This window comes from Micromesistius poutassou (assembly GCF_964030765.1).
Source record: "Micromesistius poutassou genome assembly, chromosome: 15".
Taxonomy (NCBI): domain Eukaryota; kingdom Metazoa; phylum Chordata; class Actinopteri; order Gadiformes; family Gadidae; genus Micromesistius; species Micromesistius poutassou.
Genome location: NC_140285.1, coordinates 3,318,404 through 3,333,343, shown reverse-complemented (window position 1 = coordinate 3,333,343; position 14,940 = coordinate 3,318,404).

Here is a 14,940-nt window from a genome sequence, read left to right as displayed (position 1 = left end):
GTGATTGATACAGTCAATGGTGCCAGGGTCACTTGCCACATACAAATCACACCTATGATGTGTACAGTTTACGTGTGTGTGTGTGTGTGTGTGTGTGTGTGTGTGTGTGTGTGTGTGTGTGTGTGTGTGTGTGTGTGTGTGTGTGTGTGTGTGTGTGTGTGTGTGTGTGTTTAAAGACCATTGCAGAGTTGAGGTTGTGCAACAACCAGTGTATGGGGATGTAAAAGCGTGTGTGTGTGTGTGTGTGTAAATAATACTGTATGGTTTGAAGGTAGTGGAAGTGTGTGTGTGTGTGTGAGCATGTGTTTGAGTGTGCATGTATGCGTGTAAGAGTCTAAATAATGCTATGTGGTTTGGAGCTAGTGGTAAGTACGTGTGTGTGTGTGTGTGTGTGTGTGTGTGTGTGTGTGTGTGTTCGGTGTGTGTGGGTATGTGCGTTCGTGTCCGTGCGTGCGCATGTGTCTCACCTTTATGTACCACGGCTACTTTTCGTCAAAAATCTATTATTTGAAAGCCCATGCATTATGGAGCTGGCTAGGCCTCGCCAAGGCAGGGCCAGCCAGCTCCATGCTGAACTCACGCGGAGAAGGAGATTGCTTTTGTAACAGCTCTTTAATTAGAAGGTCGGCTAACACCCAGGACCTTGGATACAAGGTTGGGTTGGAGGGGAACAGAGTCCCTGCCCGAGTGTGAATCATTATTTCAGCCGGAAGCTCACCCAGCGGCGGGTGCCAGTGACGCACCAGGACACCTTGTTCTCAGATTGTATTGTTGTAGGCCGTTTGGTGGACGCTTTCGTCCAAGACAATTAGCCCACAGCGCCGTGAGCTTTCATTTAGCCTTCACTGCGCCAGGAGCACCTGAGGCCCGCGGTCGATCTCAGCCGGGGGGGGGGGGGGCTCCGGTGGGGAATGGAACCCCTCACTTACTGCAGTGCTGTGTTATAGCCGGGTTGAACCGGCTGAACTAAACAGGAGCACTCCGGGCGAAAGGCTCATGACTTCTATCACTGTTTATAGACGTTGTTATCGATAATTATTATGATTGCACTGAACCCTCCAAACGACCCCCCCCCCCCAACCTGCAAACAATGTCATTACGTCTGCCACACGGACGTCTTATGACTGACTGTCACGATTTATCATCCAGATATCAATATCAGTATTGTCCAGATATGTTTTACACGCCCGGGACCTCTCACAGCCACCCCTGTAAAAAATCCTGCTCTCTTCTTCCTCTTCCATAGTCTGCTTCAAATAACCAATGTCAGGGAAGGATGGCGGGGGGGGGGGGGGGGGGGGGAGTAAAACCTGACAGACGTCATAAATTCCCGCCGTGATCTCCCTGCTGAGAACCACGGTCTGCAGAACATTACTGCGTACGTCTGTTCCAGCGAGACGCACGTTTCCATGTGTACCGAATCTGAACGGGGGGTCGTTAGAATGAGAGTGTTTGATATTCCATGAATCATCTCCACAAGCATGTTTAAAATATGACCGTTGCTTGAAAATAGGCCATCTAAAAAAAGACGATTAGATGAATCAAATGAAGAACAGAAAAAAAAGAAATTGTTTACAAACTAGCATTTATGACGCAACATGTTCCGCTCACCCAACAAGAGCAGGTTTTGTGTGCACTGCAAACATTTACCTTGAAACCCTACGTTTTGTAACGGGTTGACACCGGCACCACGTCAACGCAAAGATCATAATGTATGCAGAGATGCCTTTCAAGTCCTTGGAAGTAGTTTTGTAGCATGCGTAATTCAGAATTACTGGACCTGTAAAGAAGACGCATGAAAGCCTATCGTTATGCATGCTGTTATCAAGACCTATATGACTGAAGTCACTTTTGAAGCTCTGTTTACAGCCTAGTTCACATGGGTAGCGTCGTTAGCTGGAATGATTCTAACTATTGCATGGTTAGCAAAATAGCATTGCAATGTGAGAGGGCCTACCCCCGGCTGTGAGGCTGAATAGTCATTAGAAGCCATTTCAATATCTACCCACTGGTGATATCCATCCAGATGTATAGACACAGGAGAGAGTCAGAATGTGTTTAATGATATCTCGGTCGTAATGGCACTTTAGCATTACAAACAAAATCAATTTCTCTGCATATGCCTGGTGGTTTATGGCATCCATTTTATTTTCCATTAGAGGAAGAACAGGCCTTATGGCGAATCATTATTAAGAGAAAAGAAAGTGTTTGCTCTGATTGGGCACACACTCAAAATCAATTTGTAATTCAAGCGTGGAGCAATCTGTCGGTTTCTCTATGTGATTCCTCAGTTTTGTAAGAATATCGATCGGTAGTGATATTAACACTTGGCTGAGTAATATTCTGCTGCTAATAAAAGGAGACAATGCCCTGGGCGCCTGAGGACAACTCGTGTTTTGGAGAGGAAAAGCAAACTCATCTATCCTGGTGAAATGTCCGTGTCCATTATCGGCCCATGGTTCAAAGTCAACGCAATGGTATATATAAGCTCAAAACGAACACACAGGTTATACGTTTATACACACATTCAATATTTACTACTATTCGTTAGCATTGAACCCAAAAAATTGGGGTAATTTGGTGAAGGTTTTGGTGATTGGTCAGCCCAAGGCCGTCAATTAAAAAAATACTTATTTAAATCAACTGTACCTACTCAATACTCTTTTACCACCTTCTGATAACAGGCTGATAATAGGAGCACAATTTTAACTGTACAAGCCCTAATTCAATCCTCTAGGACAGTGATTTTCAAACTGTGGTCCGACGGTACTGCAGGTGGTCCGTGGAAAAGCTAATTAAAATATCAAATATTTTTCATAAAAAATTTAAAATATGTATGTATGATATACAATTTAAATTAAATTGAAGGTATTGTGTGATTACTAAAATAGGCTAGTGCAAAGATTAGAACTTTCCAGAATATTTGGTCTAGTGGCTAGGAGGGAACCGGGATTTGATAATTGACTTTATCCAGTTTAGTTCAGTTCGTTTGTGATTACTGTACATATTTAATACTCCATTATCATTGCTATGGATATAAGCCTGGTGTTCAAATTAACCTTATTACGCCCTTGGGCGCTTTAAATAAATACATTAAATATGTGGCAGCCGTTGTGTGCAGTAAACGTTCTTTTAACAAGCCTGTTGTACTGATGCTACTGATGTTACTTTTAGTGCTAATATATGCCTATTAAGAGGTGCGGGTAATTCAGGTAGGACTGTGTGTAGACATATTTTATTATGTGTATTATAAGGTGGTCCGCGAAAATTCTTGATTATAAAATGTGGTCCACACACTCAAAGTTTGAAAACCCCTGCACTAGGACACAATTTGAGTGCACTGTTCATTTTGGACACTTTCAGTTAATAGAGAAAGTGAGAGATAGTGCATGTCTGTCTTTTGGGCTTTTAGGGATAACATTACGTTTCTTCCCAAGAGTTCACTGGAGGATACGAAGCACACACAAATATAATGAAAAGTAACCCTATAGCGAATGTAATATTAAGACTTTATAACTTACTATCTTTGCCAAGTCATCCCCAAAGGCTACCATTCTTAATGTAATAATTCTTAAAGTAATGGATACTCCTAGACTAGGATAGGACTTTGTAATTATATATATTGTGTTAACCACTTTTTCTGCAATTTCCCATACACTTTCTATATTTTTTTTTCTGAAGCATTTAGTTCCAAGCTGTGAGAAGCAGCACTAGGCGACCGCATAGGAAGAAACATTTAAATAAAAATTATTATTCTTGAAGAAGAAGAACAAAATTATGAAATCAAATCTACAAAAGGGCTTCTTTGGCATGAGACCAGATATTGTGGTTATTGCACCAAGAGAAGTCAGGCCTGAGAAAAAGCGACAAAACTGTTTGGGAATCTCATGTTTGTACTGAACCTTCAATTCATCCTCCACGTGTCTTTGAATAATCGTCACATATTAATCGGTGTGAATAAATGTCTGGGAAGGGGCCTAATAATGGGATTACGTGACTGTTTGAGCCCAGTCCCATTCGCCTGGTTGTTCACACAACCAGGCTGTTATCTCTGCCACTAATCAGATATTCCACCTCATTATTTGTGTGCGGGCTGTTTCTGGCCCACTTCCTATGTTGTCACACTGTGATCACTTGCTCAATCTAGCTCTTAATTAGAACTTTTTTTTTGTTTGCCTTCCCGGTGAGTTTGCTGAATTGCGACGCTGGCAGATGGGCGGTGGAGGGAGGTGAGGGGAGATGAGGGGAAGAGAAGGGAGGTGAGGGGAGGTGAGCTGAGGTCAGGGGAGGGGAGGGAATGGGCGTGAGGGGAAGGGCAATTATGTGAGGGGAGGGAAGGGGAGATAAGGCAAGGTGATGTGAGGGGAAATGAGAAGGGGGGGAGGGAACTTGTTCCAATCTCGCCCACGGGGCCGAGCTGGCATCAATGGAAGTTTGTTTTTAATTTATTTTATCAATGCGGTCACGGCAGACACACACAGACACACACACACACATACACACACACTCCCCCTGGTCGTCACCGCTCTCAATGGCGACACATCATTTTCTTTTCTTGCCAGTCCGACAGCGAAGGGTGCAGGGTTGAAGGTAACCTTGCTGAATGGAGGTGCAGGGGGTAGACAATCTGCCAGCTCGGATATTTAGACTGAATTACTTTTGTTCTTTCCTCCCTCTGTGTTTCTATTTCTTTCTCTCTCTCTCTCTCTCTCTGCGTGAGACACCGTCTTTTTGTTTTGCCTCGGACAAAGGTGTTTCCCGTCTGAGCTTTTGTTGACAATCTCTCCGGTTAGGGGGAAGAAACAGTCCTGGGGTATTGTGTCCTGGAGTCCCCTGATCTACTGTGTCCATGTCCACTTCACACTCAGACTTTGGAGAGGAAAATCAACAATACAAAGGGTGTTGGAACAATACGCCGGCTTCAAAATCCAATTAAAAAATAGCACCGCTAAAGAGTGACCTTTGTAAACAGTAACCTTTGGATTGAAGGACTCTTTTATTTTCTTTGAAATGCCATCCGTTGCCATACTTATTATTTAAAAACACAGGAAAGTGAAATACATGACATGAATGAGAGAGAGAGAGAGAGAGAGAGAGAGAGAGAGAGAGAGAGAGAGAGAGAGAGAGAGAGAGAGAAGACGGGAAAAGGGAGAGAGACCGATAGAGACATGAGAGCGAAAGGCAGAATAAGAGACTGAAATAGGAAGAGATGGACACACAAAGGGAGAGAAAGCGAGAGGTCAAGGCAGGGAGGGAGAGTGGGAGTGAGGACTTTAGCATGTGTGTGGACTGCAGGCTCGCTGATGTGGCAGTAATGACCAGCGAGCAAGCCTTCCGACCTATCCTAGCGAGCTACCTTGGCGAGCTAGCCACAGATGAGTTGCATGTTTCCCTGTGTGTGTGTGTGTGTGTGTGTGTGTGTTTGTGGGGGGGATGAAAGGTGACCTGCCGGTAGCTAGTGACGCATGCTGTGTCTGTGCAGGATCGCGGCCGCCAGGCAGAGCCCGGGGGCGCAACCATTGTCTCGTAGTGAATGTGCTTCCGACACCGCAAGGCCAGCTGGGAGATGAAAAAAAAAAAAAAAAAAAGCTCTCTGTGACAGGGAGCGGCACTGAACCCTTTGTTTACTAAAACGGCTGTGGTCGCCACGGTAGCGCACCAACTGTTTTGTTCTAACCGGCAGGCGCTCCGAGTCGGCGCATGGCACCCCTCCGTCGGAGTTAAATTCCTTGTACGGGTCCACTTTGTAGACCCGAAAAAACCAAAACCCTCGCCCCTCTTCCTCGACGGGCCGATGCAGAGAAATATGGCGCCCGTCAAGAGTGTGTTTGCTTTGAGACGGTGAAAGGTGCCAAGTCAGTGTGCAAACAACAGCTCCAGGCCTCACTTTTCTGTTCTCTCCAAGAAGGGGTTGGCTACCACTTAAATTGCCAGACGTCTTCTCCATGCAGATAATCCGTAGAGCTTCTGAAACAGTGGTGGTGCCCTGCTGTTTGGTATTTAAAAGGATGAAACCCCAAAACAATGGTAAACAAGCCGGGGTTTAGCATTGTTCTTCAGTTTACTGGCTCAAAGAGCTCTGGGACAAAGTCTACACAGCAGAATACAATTAATTAAAATATAGTCAAGTTCAAATATTATATTGTGCAGACCTATGAAGCAATATGAATAAGAAAGTATAGCACAAAGCCAGTATTTAACTGAAAAAGTAATGAGGTGTTTTTATTAAATAGATTAATTTTTAGTTTGTTGATATGACATTGTTCCTGCTTTTAGCTGACACTTCCTCTGTATGGTGTGTCTTTGTTTTGGTCTTTGTTTTCACTCTTGTCTAAGGGGGTTGCTTTGTGTTGGGAAAAATCACATTCATTTGGCAACACCCGCATTTGGGACATGTTTGGCATGCCCCAAGATGGCCGCCATGTGGAGAGGGAGAGAGAGAAGAACCAGCTAAAGAAACCATGAACTTTATGATGAAGTTAAAAGCCTCATTTAACGGAACTAATTAAATTATAAGGAAGGACCTTTGCCATGGAGACAATTTTCTGTTGTTATTGGACTATTACTTTTCGATTGATGTTCAGACCTTTCCTTTAATGAAGTACTTTGAGTTCCCTCATGTGGATTAGTGGACTCACAAAGCTTCATCCTGGACAGTTCCCGAGGTGGGAGCTAAGGACTTCAAGTTTCTTGATTTTCTTGAAAGGGTGATGAATTGGTTTGTCTCTGCGTTCAATGATCTGCCTATACATTGTGATATGAACTGCTGTGTATACTGTCAATCACAGTAATGCTTTATAGTCGTTGAGATTTATTTGGAAGAACCTTTATAGTGCCATTCAACACAAGCAGTAAAAATTCAACAACGTTGAGATGCCCTCCTAATAGACCAATCCTGTCCTCATGTGAGGAAAAGGCCGGCCTGCTAGAACACGCCAACCACCTGTTTGGCCCCGCAACTAACTACAGTGTCGTTAACAGCCCCGCACCGCACACACACACTCACATTAAACCCACGCCAGACTGTATACATTCATGTATACAAAGTGTAGGCTATACCCGTCAACCAAATTACATATTTACATAAACATGCTTGAGCATTCATTTATTCATATATTCACGCCCAAGAAGCACACATGCAAGCACATCACCCATCAGTAACATCAATGCAAGGCCATAAAACCCTATCTTTCAAATACGCACGCTAACTGTAGGCTATACAGTAAAAAGATGCCGGTGCACATTTTATAGAACCCGCGTATGATCAAACAAACAGCAAATAAAACATTTAACACACACACACACACACACTGTGTCACAAGCATCCATTGCTAACGAGCTCGTGCTAAACCTCGGCGTCAACGCTTTCAGCGGCCGTTTTTGATGATCGCGTCTCGCGGTGCAGATGAGTGACTCGAGACGTACTCCCGGCATGCAAGCTAGTTTGTTTTGGCTGTCGGGGCGTCTTGGAGGCGTGCGGCGCCCTCCGCCGCCTCAGCCCCATGGAGTTAGGGCGGTCTCTTCAGCCGTCAACGCCAATTAGCCGGGCGAGGTTGCCAAATTAAAGCCAGGCTGATTGCAGCACGCGTAACGCGATGAGATACTGGCATGCATTTATCATATTTTATTACCCCTGTTTCTTGGGCACGCAGGGGAGACGCCGTTCGTGAAGAATATCACAAAGCAGGAAGAGGCTAGAATTTAGATAGGTAGATTAGCATGTTTTTTGGTTGTTGTTTTTATGGACATTTTTTAAGATTTATTATTTTTGAAGGATTTACCCATTTTATTGTAGAGTGAGATAGACAGGAATGTATGAGAGAGAGGAGGGGAAGACGTGCAGCCACGGGCAGGAATCGAACCCCGGTCACCGCGGTCGGGACTGGGCCTTAATGGTACGCGTTCTACCCGGTGAAGCACCGGGTAGAACACCCCACCCCACCCCCACCTTCTTAGTTTTTGCCATTTTCAAATCACACCAACAGATAATATTATCCACCCTTGACTGCAAATGCCCCATTTTGGGGGCTTTCAGGGAAAGACCCAACAATGGGACTTGACGTGAAAATGACGTGACGGCACTTAACCGAAAAATGTTTTTAGCAGTTGTTGTTGTTGTTTTTTGTTGTACCGATAACTGCATAGAGCTGGTGCCATCCTATTAGAATTGTGTGCTGTTCTGAGGGCAGTGCGAGATGGAGAGAGGATGAAGAGATCTACAGATGGAGGAGGGCTAGAAGGGGCTCGGCGGGAGACTTGTACAGCTCGCTCTTTCATTCATCCCGGTCCCTTTTTCAGTCCGGAATAGTCCTTCCTTTGAGCCAAGCTCACGGCACACATGGTGGGGGTGGAGGAGTGGGCGGACGTATGGGTGGTGGTGCTGGGGTACAAAATACTGACTCCAGGTCACCCCCATCAATGCATTATTTCATGCATTTAGTCACAAGTAAATGCCATAGCTATCCCTATGTATACATTATTGTTTATCTAAACTAATCTAATCACAAACAGATATTAAGAAACTAACTATGTAGTCATATGGATGACTTACTAAATGTATATGAGGGAGAGATAATTATTTTAACCTCAATCTCATGTCTGCCTAAAAAAGGTATACCAAGTAAATGTGAAGAATAACATTGACGACCCAGCTATCCATCTCCTGCCGAGTCTGTATCGTTGTCATCATCCCCCTGTTGCCATGGTGCGAGACCAGACACAATTATACCAACAATCCAATTATCTGTTCCTATTCACAGGAAGAAAAGAAAAACAGAAACTAAAGCAGAGGCAGGAAGTTAAAGGGGGGTCGGCGGGGGGCACTCTTAAAGTGAACACGTTTTATGCAGAATGACAGCGAGAGAGTGTGGCTTAATGATATATGAGAGAGAGAGAGAGAGAGAGAGAGAGAGAGAGAGAGAGAGAGAGAGAGAGAGAGAGAGAGAGAGAGAGAGAGAGAGAGAGAGAGAGAGAGAGAGAGAGAGAGAGAGAGAGAGAGAGAGAGAGAGAGATAACTTTATCATGTGTGTGGAGAGTGCAAAAAACTGAGTATGAAGTGTATGAGCCTCTGGGGAGGTAAAGGACTGATAACATCCAGGCCACGGAACAGGGATACATCCTCTTTTATGTGACTCACCGTGGCCAGGAGGGCAGATCGGACCCACAGGCCAAACCACAGCACATTCCACCACACTTCATCACATTACTACAATAGCCCCGCGAGTGCAGTTAGGAAGAACGCAGGGCGAGAGGGCGGGACCAGTCGTTCTATTCATAGCTTGGTACATGGTTAGAAAGCAATCCACCACTGTGATTGTTTAATCACGCAAAAAGAGGGACGGGGGAGGGTAAAGTTTTCTGTGTGTAGAAGAGGCAGTCATGGTATTGATGAACGTAGGGGATGCGAATAATATAAGAAAAGATGGAGAAGGGGCAAAGCTTATTTTTGTAAAGGAGTGGGGGGTGGGGGTTGTAAGAAGCTGGCGTTAATCATCCGGGTGGCTGATTGCTCTGTCAGGAGCGTCTCTGTCGACTGACAAACATGGCACTCGGGAGACGTCCGAAGACACTGGCGCATCTTGATGGAACGGGCCCCCCCCCCCCCCCCCCCCGTCCCTCAGCCCTGCTCATGTCGTCAAAGGTGAAGAGCGAGGAGAGATGAGCGATGAGCCTTGATGCCACACAGCCGCTCTCTAACCCCTGTCTGGTCTTTGGAACCAGGAGAATACTGTACATTCTAGGAGATTGCAATGCATACTGAGAGTAGGCGATGCAAATATGAGGAATTCGATTTGATTCATTTCCCTCGTGCGCATTTGTGTTCAACATGTGGTCAATCGCTCATCTAGAGGACTTCAATGGAAAAGAAAACGATTGAATATAGTTGAATTGCAACAAAATTATAATCAACTCTTGTGTCCAAGCGGTGTGATGCATGACACCGTGTCTGTGGGCTGTTTGATTCAATTCATTAGGTGAGACGCACTACGACTTCCACACTTCCACACAAGTGCAATTGATTACGACCCAGGTAATAAATCAGAGAGGCGCGGACACTGACTGATTGCAGTGCAGCCATTTAAAGTACAGTGGTGTGTTGGTACGCACTCTGCGCCACTCCTACTGATCTGGGGTCAGGCAGTACGTCTTTTGAAGATGAATTTCTTGGGAGAGACGAAGAGGAGCTCATTTGCCCGAGTGGAAGAAGCTTCCAGAAGGCAGTTTTAATGAGTGTATTTCTAGTGGCCAGTCTACACAGTGTTGATTTGAAGGCTTCAGACACTTTTTTTCCAAAGAACGTCCGTGTACCGACAGGATGTTTTAACTTGTTTTCCCACAGGAAAAAGTTGAGAAGTGCTGAGTTTGTGTTCGCTGTTAGCCAATTAGACGTACAGATGCTGGCTTCCAGCCAAAAGATATTTCAGAATTTGAAAGCGAAACACGCATATGTGACTTTGAAGACTTTTGATTATTTATCTAAAGTCTGATTTGTGAGACTGCCCTGCCACTGAATAGGAGGAGGAGATTGGGGGGGGGGGGGGGGGCGGGCTTGGCCCAGCTGCGGGATAAGGGATCGGAGAAGGGTTGAGGGATGTTTGGGATCCGTCCAGCAGGATGAGAGCTGTGTGAGGACACTCACTCTCCGCTCTTCCCAATTTGCGTCAATGCGCGCCTGTAGCTTTAAGGGAGGCTGACCCAGAATCATTTACAGTTTCCATGCGGTGGCTGGCAGAGATAGGAGCTGCTGCTGAGAGGGTCTCGGGGAGATGGCAGCGCTCTAGAAACCACCTCCGCCTGGCTTTCTGCTGAAATTGCAGGCACACACACAATAACACACACACACACACACACACAAACGCACATCCACGTGCAAACACGCATGTACCGAGACACGCACTTGCACACACATAAACGCATGCACAGATATAGAAACATACACAGACATGGATGCATTTGCACGTTAACGCACACATATCAGCAACATTACTGAACTTAAACGATCGACTGCAAAAAATATATATTACACACACACACACACACACACACACAGGATCAACTAGAAAATAAAACCTAAGATACCCTCTTTTCCCATCGTCAAGTGCTTGACCTTAAAGGACTACATTTTTACATGCAACACAACTCACAAAATTTCCTTGCATTATTTACATGATTGATGCATCGGTTCTGACGTGTGAGATGAATAAATCTGATAGCTGCATTTCTGCTATCCTTATCTCAGCTTTTTACTTCAGTCCGCTGCTTTACTCTTGGGCACTTCGCTGTCTAAACCGGCAGCGTTTGATGTAAGATTCAGTTTGGGTTTTAATATTAATGTATTACTCTCAATGCATTTACAACGTCACTCTGCACTTGAGTATTTTTATGTTTACTCTTTAATCAAATTTCTGTCCACCGTGGTGCTAAGACGGGAGTGTCCTTCGCAACGTGCCACGAATGTGAATTGATTGATTCCAACATCCAATTAATTGGTATGTATATATATAATTTTTTTAGACACGCACATCTATCTACAATCTGTATGTTCTCAAACAAACTAATTTCAAGAAGGTGCAAAAATATAAACTTTAGGCTGGCATACATATGGCATATTTTGGCTCTAATATGGTGGTCAATATAGAGTATAGTACAGAGACCATTTTGACTCGGAAAGGATCTCTATCAAGCACAGCACCCATTATGGCTCTAAGTGGATCTTAAGGGGGATTTTACAGGTGTATACATGTGCTAACCGCAACATCGGCATTGACATCTGTAATAGTCAAGACTGCAGACGAAGAAAAGGATAGGCTGTCATCGCGTGACACCGATGAAGAGATAATGATGATGATGGTCCCGTCCTGTCTGTCACCACGCCCCGATAGCGAGCTGCCTGTTAGGGAGGAAACCATTAACCTGAACAGTTGACAGCGCGGCTTTTGATGGGGGGGGGCACGGTGCCGAGAGACTGACTGGAATAATCATCACGACCACTTACATCATCAGGCGCACTTAAACCTGCATCAACCTGTACATTTTCCCATCAGCGTCCTCTGCTGGCTTGTGTTGACTTTCGACCACAATGTTGACGCTTCTGAATGGCCTCTACACTGGCGTTGTTTACTGCGGGAACCTCGTTGATGGAATTTGGCGGGCATATCTTCAAGCCGGGTAACATGGGAACATTATTTTGTACATGACCTTATTCAAGTCCAAAAATACTGTCAGCGTTTTTTTTCTTATTCCCATGCGGTGAGGGTAGCGTCAAGATGTTCCCATGGCGATGCAAAAGTGGACCATGGAACATTATTTATAGAGACAGTTCCCTGGATTGATTGACATGTTGCTGGACACGTATTATTCTGGTTCGGATCAATATATATTGATGGAGTGATTGGCAGACTGACCAGGTTTGAGCAGGTTTAAGAGAGCCCAGAAGGCTCCTTTTGGGGCACATCACATGTCGTTTAATCCACACTGCCACGTGAGGCAACACATGAGAGCAGTTGTTGTCTGACTTTCCAATCCGGTAAACTCGATGCACTGCTAATGCCAAAGCAAATTGGAAATGTGTATAACAAACCAGTGAGTTGGGAGATTCCCACCCCACCCCTCCGAGAATGATGATGAAAGCAGCTGCAAGAGTTGTGCTCGGGTGGGATCAGTACACGGCTCGCTCCCGTTACGCCGCACCAATCCAATTTCAGTCCTGTCCTCACCGGCAGCTGGCCCCCATCGGTGGAGGACCGAAGCATCCACCAACGATGTGGAATGCTGAGTTTCTAATTTGGCGGTTTAGTGTAAACAAAATGCCAATTCTCCTACAGTCCCAGACAATGCAGCGCTATAGGGGGAGAGGAGGACGGCCAGGGCCAACCTATTTTGTGTTTGAAGGAAATAAACGGTGCTGCATACTGAGCCCAGAGAAACTGAAAGAAATATTTGGAGTCCTGGTGGACTCCGGTGTCCTCCTTATCTGTGACAGTTCTATAAGAGGCAGTGCGACTGACAGTGATTCAGAATCTCGGCCTTTGAGCAAAACGGTCCATTGTTACCTTAATCCCATTTTTTCCATGCTGGGGCTTTTTCATTGCTTCCTTTTTTCTTTATTTTACTGTACTTTTCCCTCTGTCTCCTGTCATGAATAGAAACAACGGACCGAAATAGCTTTCCAAAGCCCATGCATGAGCGAATGTATAGCTGATGTAGGGATTGCAGGAGGATTTTTTTCCTTTTTGGGGGTTGAAGCGAGTGTTAGCCCATGGTGGTGTGTGTTACCGCGATGGTGGAGATCAACTGTGGCAGTGTATAATTGAGGCTATTTGCAGTCAATTTAATCACTTTAAAAACACTCATCACAAAAATGGTTTTCCAAATAGGCTACTTTGGAAGAAATTAAAAACGGGTGTTGTGAAGCCTGCAGGGAAATATAACCACTTCCCTGTAAAGAATGACGTACACCTGTACCAATCCTGTGCAGTTGCTCTAGCTTCGGCCCATTCCCCAATAATAATTTTTCCCTCTTTTCACCACCTTCCTAATAAGTGCAACTGAGTCACTGTGCCTCATTGGCTATATCATAAGCCAATCAGACTGCTTTTTACACACCATAATCACTATCTGCCGAAGTAGCCTGAATGAATGAATGAACGGAGTGTCTATTCGTACCCCTGGTACGAATAGCCTTGGCCACACAGTTGGGCTAAAAACACCCTTAACGCATGCGCGCGCATTCCCGGGCATTTGTGTACTTTATATGAATGGGGTTAATGTATTTTATATATTCTATATAGCCTATTTAATTTGTTAAATGTCATGAATTCTTATAAGATACATTATGTACAAAGTTCTCAGTTATAGCATCATATAGTTGTATATGAGCGAAACTGTGGAAAACAGTGTGGCCATCGTGGCTGAAACGGTTACAACGCTAACACTCTGTAATCAAGAGGTTGCCGGATCAATTCCATCTATTGTGAGATTTACACTTTTGTCAGATTGTCACGCTTTTATGATCGCAAAGCTTTTTAATCAGCAAGCCAGTGAGTCATAAAGTTTAAAATTGAGTGCCTCCCTGATATTCTCAGGACAAGCCCTAAGACTTGGAGAATACTTACACATTACATCTGATTCTAGCAATAAGTCAAAGATTAAAGTAAGCTGTTTTACTTGCGTGTTCTAATGGGGAGGCTAACAATGCAAAACAGTGTAGCTATTCCCAATGCTATCCTAGGCAATCATGGGTGTTTTTTTACAAATGTATTTGAGGAGTCTGATCACCACACTTAAAAACGTCCGGAGAAGATCTTGTCAGGGTTACCTAGTCTGCAGCAGTTCTTTTTTATTTTTATTACATTGTGTGATCAATATGCCAGGGTAAATGCACAGGGGTGAAAGGCATTCACTTCAAATTGCACCAGGGTACAAATAGCATATACTGATAATTGTACCAGGGGTGCAAATAGCATGCACTGATAATTGTACCAGGGGTGAAAATAGCCTCACCCATGAATGCCTTTTAATAAAATGGCTTCCCTGTAAAGAACGGCGTACACCTGTACCAATCCCATGCAGTTCACCTCGCTTCTGCTGATTCCCAATCATCTTTTTCCCTCTTTTCCCCACCTTCCTAATGAGTGCATCGGTGCACAGAGTCTGTTGAGGTGCCCCCTCTTTGCTGAGGCCCCCACCATCCCCTGTCAAGCCCCTGCCTATTAAATCCCAACAATTACATCCAAAGTCTATTCTGTGCATGTACGAGTCCAGAAAGCGGGGGCCGGTGGTGTTCCAGCCAGCCGGGCGGCTCTGTCGTCTGTATTAACAGCCCCGCCAGGGATCCACGGCCCGCCCCCGAGGTGTTAGCTCGCTCCAGAAATCCGATTTTGGGGGAAAAAAGTATTTTTTTTTCTTTGCTGAAGGCGACGGCGGTTTTTACCGTTAAGT